This window comes from Triticum aestivum, chromosome 2A (genome assembly GCF_018294505.1).
Source record: "Triticum aestivum cultivar Chinese Spring chromosome 2A, IWGSC CS RefSeq v2.1, whole genome shotgun sequence".
In the NCBI taxonomy this organism is placed as follows: domain Eukaryota; kingdom Viridiplantae; phylum Streptophyta; class Magnoliopsida; order Poales; family Poaceae; genus Triticum; species Triticum aestivum.
The window spans coordinates 210,405,365-210,416,721 of NC_057797.1; positions in this window are offsets into that span (position 1 = coordinate 210,405,365).

An 11,357-nucleotide genomic window follows, 5' to 3' on the forward strand; every position below is an offset into this window, starting at 1 on the left:
GCCTGAGCTGCATTTAGCAAGTTGACCTTGGCGGACTTGGGGTTATGCTTGACCACAGCTGTACTTGCCGATCTGATAGGAGGAGGAGGAGGAAGACGCCTCTGGTTGAAACACTTGTTGGCATAGTGACCCTTCTATTGGCACTTGTTGCACGTGACCTCTGAAAGCGGACGGTGATATGGAGCACTCGATCTTGGAGGTTGAGACGAAGTCTTGTTCTGAAAGCTAGGGTTGGGTGGGTGGGAAGAACCACTGCCACCTTTGCTCTTCTGCTGATACGGCTGACGGAACGGAGGAGGAGGAAGCCAATACTTCTGCTGCTTGGCCACTTGAGTAGAGGAAGAAGGAGTAACATCTCTGACTCGCTTCTTGGAAGCATCACACCTCAACTGAGCAGCCTCTTGCTTCAGTGCCATGTTTTAGAACTCATCGTATCTCAAGGGCTCGAAGAGAACAAGAGCTAGCTGAATTTCTTCGCTGAGACCACCCCTGAACTGGTATATCATGCTCTTCTCATCAGGGACGTCCTGCTTGGCAAAGCGGGCGAGCTTCTGGAACAACTTGTTGTAGTCATAGACAGACAAAGAGCCTTGCTTCAGATTGCAGAATTCCTCACGCTTGCTTTCAACCACGCTCTGGGGAATATGATGAGCTCGGAAATCTCGACGGAAATCATCCCAAGTGATAACACGTCCACCTCTGGAGTCCTTGTACTGCTGGAACCATTCTGCAGCTTGATCTTTGAGTTGGAAGGAAGCGAACTTGACAAAGTCCTCAGACCTGACGTTACTGCACTCGAAATGCTTGCACAGATCCACAAGCCAATCGTCAGCATCGGTTGCCTCAACACAATTGCTGAAAGTCTTTGGCCCGTTAGCAAGGAACTGGTTGAGTGTAGCAAAGTGATTCTGATGGCTGCCTTGATTCCCTTGGTTGCCTTGATTGCGCTCTTGAAGAATTTGCATGATCAGCTGTGTGTTTGCATTGGTTGCGGCCATCACAGCTTGCCATGCCTCTGGAGGAGGTGGAGGTGGTGGCGGATCAGGATTCGGAGTCGTGCGCGTTGGAGGAGCCATCCTGAAGAGGTTGACCACCATTAGCACATTGATAGACAAATATTGAAGCTGAATCCAACGGAATGAAAATTGCAACATATAGTCTTCACATCCGAACAAAATGAACAAATGCATTCCTCTTGAAATGGTCACATATCCATAAATTGAGAAGCCACGTAGAATTAAGGTAGAGAAATAATTCAACAAGGTACGGATCAAGAACGAATAATCGGTAAGAAATCCCAATCTCAAAACAATATACGTGGAAGAAGAACTAGAGCTACTAGAATTCCCACCTATGAAACTCCCGAACCTTTCCGGTTATGCAATCAGGTGTTGGGGATACAGGGGAAGCATAATATCTCACCAAAACTAGCAAATCCTACATCCAGTTGTATCCATCCTTCAACACATAACCAAGAAACCTTCGGAAACCATCTACCTCAACCTTCGAAAAGCATCCGTTATACAAGTTATGGCGGTACTCCCGAACTCCCGCCCCAGTATTGGGTGGCGTCGAGGTTATCTCACCAACGAACTGCATAAAAGAGATTTTCGATGTCGGCGTACTAGACTCAGGTATTCCAGAACTACAACGATAAAATTATGATGACAACACCTCAGAGCTCAACTCCCCTAGACACTTCCACTAAACCCCTGACAGGAGGCACCAAGACAATGTTCTCATCATAAAACCATCGGAACGATTCCAAGATACCCGCGTGATCCTAAAATTTTTTTTAGTGAAATTTGAGAAGAGAAAAGTCAAAACTCTACGTCAGGATGCCTTACCAGAGCGATGAGGAGACTGGGAAGTAAAAAAGAATTCCTAATCTCTCCGATATATAATTCCTAAAAGACTCAAACATTTTTCTAGACACAACTCGGCCGCTAAAAACGATCAAGCAATGGGGCTCCTAAGGTCGGGGAAGGCTTTGATTACCAACTTGCAGTGTGCCCCCTGCCTCGTGGGCCCCCTGGTGCTCCACCGACCTCAACTCCAACTCCATATATACTCGTTGAGGGAGAAAAAAATCAAAGAGAAGGATTCATCACATTTTATGATACAGAGCCGCCGCCAAGCCCTAATCTCTCTCGGGAGGGCTGATCTAGAGTCCGTTCGGGGCTCCGAAGAGGGGAATCCATCGCCATCGTCATCATCAACCTTCCTCCATCACCAATTTCATGATGCTCACCGTCGTGCGTGAGTAATTCCATCGTAGGCTTGCTGGACGGTGATGGGTTGGATGAGATTTATCATGTAAATGAGTTAGTTTTGTTAGGGTTTGATCCCTAGTATCCATTATGTTCTGAGATTGATGTTGCTATGACTTTGCTATGCTTAATGCTTGTCACTAGGGCCCAAGTGCCATGATTTCAGATCTGAACCTATTATGTTTTCATGAATATATGTGAGTTCTTGATCCTATCTTGCAAGTCTATAGTCACCTATTATGTGTTATGATCCGTTAACCCCGAAGTGACAATAATCGGGATACTTACCGGTGATGACCGTAGTTTGAGGAGTTCATGTATTCACTAAGTGTTAATGCTTTGGTCCGGTACACTATTAAAAGGAGGCCTTAATATCCCTTAGTTTCCAATAGGACCCCGCTGCCACGGGAGGGTAGGACAAAAGATGGCATGCAAGTACTTTTCCATAAGCACGTATGACTATATTTGGAATACATGCCTACATTACATTGATGAACTGGAGCTAGTTCTGTGTCACCCTATGTTATAACTATTGCATGAGGAATCGCATCTGACATAATTATCCATCACTGGTCCATTGCCTACGAGCTTTTCACATATTGATCTTTGCTTATTTACTTTTTCGTTGCTACTGTTACAATCACTAAAAAACCAATACTGTTACCTTTGCCATCATTACCACTACTATCATATTACTTTGCTACTAAACACTTTGCTGCAGATATTAAGTTTCTAGGTGTGGTTGAATTGACAACTCAACTGCTAATACTTGAGAATATTCTTTGGCTCCCCTTGTGTCGAATCAATAAATTTGGGTTGAATACTCTACCCTCGAAAATTGTTGCGATCCCCTATACTTGTGGGTTATCAAGGGCTTCTACATCAACACCATAGCCTCTCCGATGACATGTGAGTAGTTTACCACAGACCTTCGGGACCATAGTTATTAGCTAGATGGCTTCTTCTCTCTCTTTGGATCTCAATACAAAGTTCTCGTCGATGTTCTTGGAGATCTATTCGATGTAATTCTTTTTGCGGCGTGTTTGCCAAGATCCGGTGAATTGTGGGTTTATGATTAAGATTATCTATGAATAATATTTGATTCTTCTCTGAATTCTTATATGCATGATTTTATATCTTTGCAAGTCTCTTCGAATTATCAGTTTGGTTTGGCCTACTAGATTGATCTTTCTTGCAAAGCGAGAAGTTCTTAGCTTTGGTTTCAATCTCGCGGTGTCCTTTCCCAGTGACAGCAGGGGCAGCAAGGCACGTACTATATTGTTGCCATCGAGGATGAAAAGATGGGGTTTATATCATATTGCTTGAGTTTATCCCTCTACATCATGTCATCTTGCCTAATGTGTTACTTTGTTCTTTTGAACTTAATACTCTAGATGCATGCTGGATAGCGGTCGATGTGTGGAGTAATAGTAGTAGATGCAGAATGGTTTCGGTCTACTTGACACGGATGTGATGCCTATGTTCATGATCATGCCTAGATATCATCATAACTATGCGCTTTTCTATCAATTGCTCGGCAGTAATTTGTTCACCCACTGTAATATATGCTATCTTGAGAGAAGCCACTAGTGAAACCTATGGCCCCCGGGTCTACTTTACATCATATAAGTTTCCGATCTACAATTCTAGTTTACTATTTATTTTGCAATCTTTACTTTTCAATCTATACAACAAAAATACCAAAAATATTTATCTTATTATCTCTATCAGATCTCACTTCCGTAAGTGACTGTGAAGGGATTGACAACCCCTTTATCATGTTGGTTGCGAGGTTCTTGTTTGTTTGTGCAGGTACTAGGTGACTTGCGTGTAGTCTCCTACTGGATTGATACCTTGGTTCTCAAAAACTGAGGGAAAACTTACGCTACTTTGCTGCATCACCCTTTCCTTTTCAAGATAAAACCAACGCATGCTCAAGAGGTATCAAGAAGGATTGCTGGCGCCGTTGCCAGGGAGATCTACGCCAAGTCAAGACATACCAAGTACCCATCACAAACTCTTATCCCTCGCATTACATTATTTGCCATTTGCCTCTTGTTTTCCTCTCCCCCACTTCACCCTTGCCATTTTATTCGCCTCTTTTATGTTCGCCTTTTTTCCATTTGCTTCTTTTCGCTTGCCTCTTGTGTATCTCTGTGTTAGATTGTTTGTTTCGTCTTCATGGCGAGCCCTCCTTCTCTTCCTTTGTCTCCCGATTTTGAAGTTCTTCACTTCAAACAAAGACAAGGATAAAACTTAAAATATGCTTGGTACAGGATGATATAATCCTATCGTAATTGCACTATAGGGGGATTTCAAGATTTTGCTTCGTAATTTTTATGTTGGGCTAACCATGTCCCATATACAACTCTTGGACTTTTCCGCCAAAGAGAGTTTTATTGACGTTGATCCCAATATTGCATATGAGATTATAAAGGGAATAGTAGGAATACTACCCCCACAAAAGGGACTCCATCATACTCAAGAGGGAACCCAAGTTTTTGAGAAAATATGCGAAGTAACTAAAATTTTGCAAAAATCTCTCGAACCCCTTAAAAATGTTAGTGGGAACCTTCACCGCATGAATATGTTGATCACTCTTTGTAATAAGCGGTTGGATGCTCTAGATCTAAAGATCTCCGAGTATGAAGGGAAGCGTAAGGAACCTCCCGGATCCGAGCAAAACCCTATTAAAAAGACCAAAGATGATAATACATAGATCTATTCTTGCTTTTATGCCTAGCTAGGGCGTTAAACGATAGCGCTTGTTGGGAGGCAACCCAATTTTATTTTTATTCCTTGATTTTTGTTCGTGTTTAGTAATAAATAAATCATCTATCCTTTGTTATGATTGTGTTTTTTATGTTTTGATTAGTGTTTGTTCCAAGTAAAGCCTTTAGGATCTTCTTGGATGACTGTTATTTGATCTTGCTGAAAAACAGAAAGTATGCGCTCATGAGAATAATTTTCGTTTTTAATCAGAGAGCGATAAAATACTAATTCCAACTGCAGTAGATCAATATACAAATTATTTAGGATGTCCTAATTTCTCAGGATTTTTGGAGTTACATAAGTATTCGAAACCTACAGATTACTACAGACTGTTTTGTTTTTGACAGATTCTGTTCTTCGTGTGTTGTTTGCTTATTTTGATGAATCTATGGCTAGTATCGGGGGGTATGAACCTTAGAGAAGTTGGAATATAGTAGATTTAACACCAATATAAATAAAGAATGAGTTTATTACAGTACCTTAAAGTGGTGGTTTCTTTTCTTATACTAACGGAGCTCGTGAGATTTTCTATTGAGTTTTGTGTTGTGAAGTTTTCAAGTTTTGGGGTAAAGGTTTGATGGATTTCGGAATAAGGAGTGGCAAGAGCCTAAGCTTGGGGATGCCCAAGGCACCCCAAGGTAAAATTCAAGGACAACCAAAATCCTAAGCTTGGGGATGCCCCGAAAGGCATCCCCTCTTTCGTCTTCATCTATCGGTAACTTTACTTGAGGCTATATTTTTATTCACCACATGATATGTGTTTTGCTTGGAGCGTCTTGTATGATTTGAGTCTTTGCTTTTTAGTTTACCACAATCATCCTTGCTGTACACACCTTTTGGGAGAGACACACATGAATCGGAATTTATTAGGATACTCTATGTGCTTCACTTATATCTTTTGAGCTAGATAATTTTGCTCTAGTACTTCACTTATATCTTTTTAGAGCACGGTGGTGGTTTTATTTTATAGAAATTATTGATCTCTCATGCTTCACTTATATTATTTTGAGAGCCTTTTAGAACAGCATGGTAATTTGCTTTGGTTATGAAATTAGTCCTAATATGATAGGCATCCGGGATGGGTATAATAAAAACTTTCATCTAGAGTGCATTAAATGTTATGAGAAGTTTGATTCTTGATAATTGTTTTGAGATATAAAGGTGGTAATATTAGAGTTGTGCTAGTTGAGTAATTATGGAATTGAGAAATACTTGTGTTGAAGTTGGCAAGTCCCGTAGCATGCACGTATGGTAAAAGTTGTGTGACAAATTTGAAGCATGGGGTGTTCTTTGATTGCTTTCCTTATGAGTGGCGGTCGGGGACGAGCGATGGTCTTTTCCTACCAATCTATCCCCCTAGGAGCATGCGCGTAGTGCTTGGTTTTGATGACTTGTAGATTTTTGCAATAAGTATGTGAGTTCTTTATGACTAATGTTGAGTCCATGGATTATACGCACTCTCACCCTTCCATCATTGCTAGCCTCTTCGGTACCGTGCATTGCCCTTTCTCACCTCGAGAGTTGGTGCAAACTTCACCGGTGCATCCAAACCCCGTGATATGATACGCTCTATCACACATAAGCGCCCTTATATCTTCCTCAAAACAGCCACCATACCTACCTATTATGGCATTTCCATAGCCATTCCGAGATATATTGCCATGCAACTTTCCAACGTTCCATTTATTATGACACACTCCATCATTGTCATATTGCCTTGCATGATCATGTAGTTGACATCGTATTTGTGGCAAAGCCACCTTCATAATTCTTTCATACATGTCACTCTTGATTCATTGCATATCCCGGTACACCGCCGGAGGCATTCACATAGAGTCATATTTTGTTCTAAGTATCGAGTTGTAATTCTTGAGTTGTAAAGTAAATAAAAGTGTGATGATTTTCATTATTAGAGCATTATCCCATGTGAGGAAATTTCTTCAAAAAAGGAAAAAAGAGAAAGGCCAAAAAAAGAGAGGACCAAAAAAATGAGAGAAAAAGAGAGAAGGGGCAATGTTACTATCCTTTTTCCATACATGTGCTTCAAATTAGCACCATGATCTTCATGATAGAGGGTCTCTTATGTTGTCACTTTCATATACTAGTGGGAATTTTTCATTATAGAACTTGGCTTGTATATTCCAGCAATGGGCTTCCTCAAAATGCCCTAGGTCTTCGTGAGCAAGCAAGTTGGATGCACACCCACTTAGTTTCTTTTGTTGAGCTTTCATATATTTATAGCTCTAGTGCATCCATTGCATGGCAATCCCTACTCCTTGCATTGACATCAATTGATGGGCCATCTCCATAGCCCGTTGATTATCCCCATCAATGTGAGACTTTCTCCCTTTTTGTCTTCTCACACAACCTCCATCATCATATCTATTCCACCCATAGTGCTATATCCATGGCTCGCGCTCATATATTGCGTGAAAGTTGAAAGAGTTTGAAAAGACTAAAGTATGAAACAATTGCTTGGCTTGTCATCGGGGTTGTGCATGATGGGAGCATTTTGTGTGACGAAAATGAAGCATGGCCAAACTATATGATTTTGTAGGGATAAGCTTTCTTTGGCTATGTTATTTTGATAAGACATGATTGCTTGGTTAGCATTGCTTGAAGTATTATTATTTTTATGTCAATATTAAACTTCTGTCTAGAATCTTTCGGATCTAAACATTCATGCCGCAATAAAGAGAAATACATTGAAAATTATGTTAGGTAGCATTCCACGTCAAAAATTCTGTTTTTATCATTTACCTACTCGAGGACGAGTAGGAATTAAGCTTGGGGATGCTTGTTACGTCTCCAACATATGTATAATTTTTGATTGTTCCATGCTATTATATTATCTGTTTTGGATGTTTATGGGCTTTATTATGCACTTTTATATTGATTTTGGGACTAACCTATTAACCGAAGACCTGGTGCAAATTGCTGTTTTTTTTGCCTATTTTAGTGTTACGCAGAAAAGGAATATCAAACGGAATCCAAATGGAATGAAACCTTCGCGAGGATCTTCTTTGGAACAAACACAATTCAGGAGACTTGGAGTGGACGTCAAGGAAGCAGCGAGGCGGCCACGAGGTAGGGCGGCGCGCCCAGGGGGGCAGGCGCGCCCCCACCCTCGTGGGCCCCTCGCAGCTCCGCCGACCTACTTCTTTTGCCTATATATACTCTTATACCCTGAAAACATCGAGGGGAGCCACGAAACCACTTTTCCACCGCCGCAACCTTCTGTATCCGCGAGATCCCATCTGGGGACCTTTTCCGGCGATCTGCCGGAGGGGGATTCGATCACGGAGGGGCTTCTACATCAACACCATAGCCTCTCCGATGATGTGTGAGTAATTTACCGCAGACCTTCGGGTCCATAGTTATTAGCTAGATGGCTTCTTCTCTCTCTTTGGATCTCAATACAAAGTTCTCCTTGATGTTCTTGGAGATCTATTTGATGTAATTCTTTTTGCGGTGTGTTTGCCGAGATCCGATGAATTGTGGGTTTATGATTTGATTATCTATGAATAATATTTGATTCTTCTCTGAATTCTTATATGCATGATTTGATATCTTTGCAAGTCTCTTCGAATTATCAGTTTGGTTTGGCCTACTAGATTGATCTTTCTTGCAATGGGAGAAGTGCTTAGCTTTGGGTTCAATCTTGCGGTGTCCTTCCCAAGTGACAGCAGGGGAAGCAAGGCACGTATTGTATTGTTGTCATCGAGGATAAAAAGATGGGGTTTATATCATATTGCTTGAGTTTATCCCTCTACATCATGTCATCTTGTCTAATGCGTTACTTTGTTCTTTTGAACTTAATACTCTAGATGCATGCTGGATAGCGGTCGATGTGTGGAGTAGTAGTAGTAGATGCAGAATCGTTTCGGTCTACTTGACACGGACGTGATGCCTATGGTCATGATCATGCCTAGATATCATCATAACTATACGCTTTTCTATCAATTGCTTGGCAGTAATTTGTTCACCCACCGTAATATATGCTATCTTGAATGAAGCCACTAGTGAAACCTATGGCCCATGGGTCTACTTTACATCATATAAGTTTCCGATCTACAATTCTAGTTTACTATTTATTTTGCAATCTTTACTTTTCAATCTATACAACAAAAATACCAAAAATATTTATCTTATTATCTCTACCAGATCTCACTTTCGTAAGTGACCGTGATGGGATTGACAACCCCTTTATCGTGTTGGTTGCGAGGTTCTTGTTTGTTTGTGCAGGTACTAGGTGACTTGCGTGTAGTCTCCTACTGGATTGATACCTTGGTTCTCAAAAACTAAGAGAAATACTTACGCTACTTTGTTGCATCACCCTTTCCTCTTCAAGGGAAAACCAACGCACGCTCAAGAGGTAGCACATTCCTTAATGGATATCTTAAAGAAGAGTTGTATATGATGCAACCAGAAGGTTTTGTCGATCCAAAAGGTGCTAACAAAGTGTGTAAGCTCCAGTGATCCATTTATGGATTGGTGCAAGCATCTCGGAGTTGGAATATACACTTTGATAGTGTGATCAAAGCATATGGTTTTATATAGACTTTTGGAGAACCTGTATTTACAAGAAAGTGAGTGGGAGCTCTGTAGCATTTCTGATATTATATGTGGATGACATATTATTGATTGGAAATCATACTGAATTTCTGAATAGCATAAAAGGATACCTGAATAAGAATTTTTCAATGAAAGACCTCGGTGAAGATCCTTATATATTGGGCATCAAGATCTATAGAGATAGATCATGATGCTTAATTGGAATTTCACAAAGCACATACCTTGACAAAGTTTTGAAGAAGTTCAAAATGGATCAAGCAAATAAAGGGTTCTTGCCTGTGTTACAAGGTGTGAAGTTGAGTCAGACTCAATGCCCGACCACTGCAGAAGATAGAGAGAAAATGAAAGCCATTCTCTATGCTTCAGCCATAGGTTCTATCATGTATGCAATGCTGTGTACCAGACCTGATGTGTGCCTTGCTATTAGTTTAGCAGGGAGGTACCAAAGTAATCCAGGAGTGGATCACTGGACAGCGGTCAAGAATATACTGAAATACCTAAAAAGGACTAAGGATATGTTTCTCATTTATTGGAGGTGACAAAAGAGCTCGTCTTAAACGGTTACGTCGATGCAAGCTTTGACGCTGATCCGGATGACTCTAAGTCACAAACTGGATAAGTATTTTTATTGAATGGTGGAGTTGTCAGTTGGTGCGGTTCTAAGCAAAGCGTCGTGGCGGGATCTACGTGTGAAGCGGAATACATAGCTGCTTTAGAAGCAACAAATGAAGGAGTCTGGATGAAGGAGTTCATATCCGATCTAGGTGTCATACCTAGTGCATCGCATCCAATGAAAATCTTTTGTGACAATACTGGTGCAATTGCCTTGGCAAAGGAATCCAGATTTCACGAGAGAACCAAGCACATCAAGAGACGCTTCAATTCCATCCGCAATCAAGTCAAGGAAGGAGACATAGAGATTTGCAAGATACATACGGATCTGAATGTTGCAGACCCGTTGACTAAGCCTCTCTCACGAGCAAAACATGATCAACACCAAGGCTCCATGGGTGTTAGAATCATTACAATGTAATCTAGATTATTGACTCTAGTGCAAGTGGGAGACTGAAGGAAATATACCCTAGAGGCAATAATAAAGTTGTTATTTATATTTCCTTATATCATGATAAATGTTTATTATTCACGCTAGAATTGTATTAACCAGAAACTTAGTACATGTGTGAATACATAGACAAACAAAATGTCACTAGTATGCCTCTACTTGATTAGCTCGTTAATCAAAGATGGTTAAGTTTCCTAGCCATAGACATGAGTTGTCATTTAATGAACGGGATCACATCATTAGAGAATTATGTGATTGATATAACCCATTCGTTAGCTTAGCACTATGATCGTTTAGTTTATTGCTATTGCTTTTTTCATGACTTATACATGTTCCTATGACTATGAGATTATGCAACTCCTGAATACCAGAGGAACACTTAGTGTGCTATCAAATGTCACAACATAACTGGGTGACTATAAAGATGCTCTATAGGTGTCTCCGATGGTGTTTGTTGAGTTGGCATAGATCGAGATTAGGATTTGTCACTCCGTGTATCTGAGAGGTATCTCTGGGCCCTCTCGGTAATACTCATCACTATAAGCCTTGCAAGCAATGTGACTAATGAGTTAGTTGCGGGATGAAGTATTACGGAACGAGTAAAGAGACTTGCCGGTAACGAGATTGAACTAGGTATGATGATACCAACGATCAAATCTCGGACAAGTAACATACCG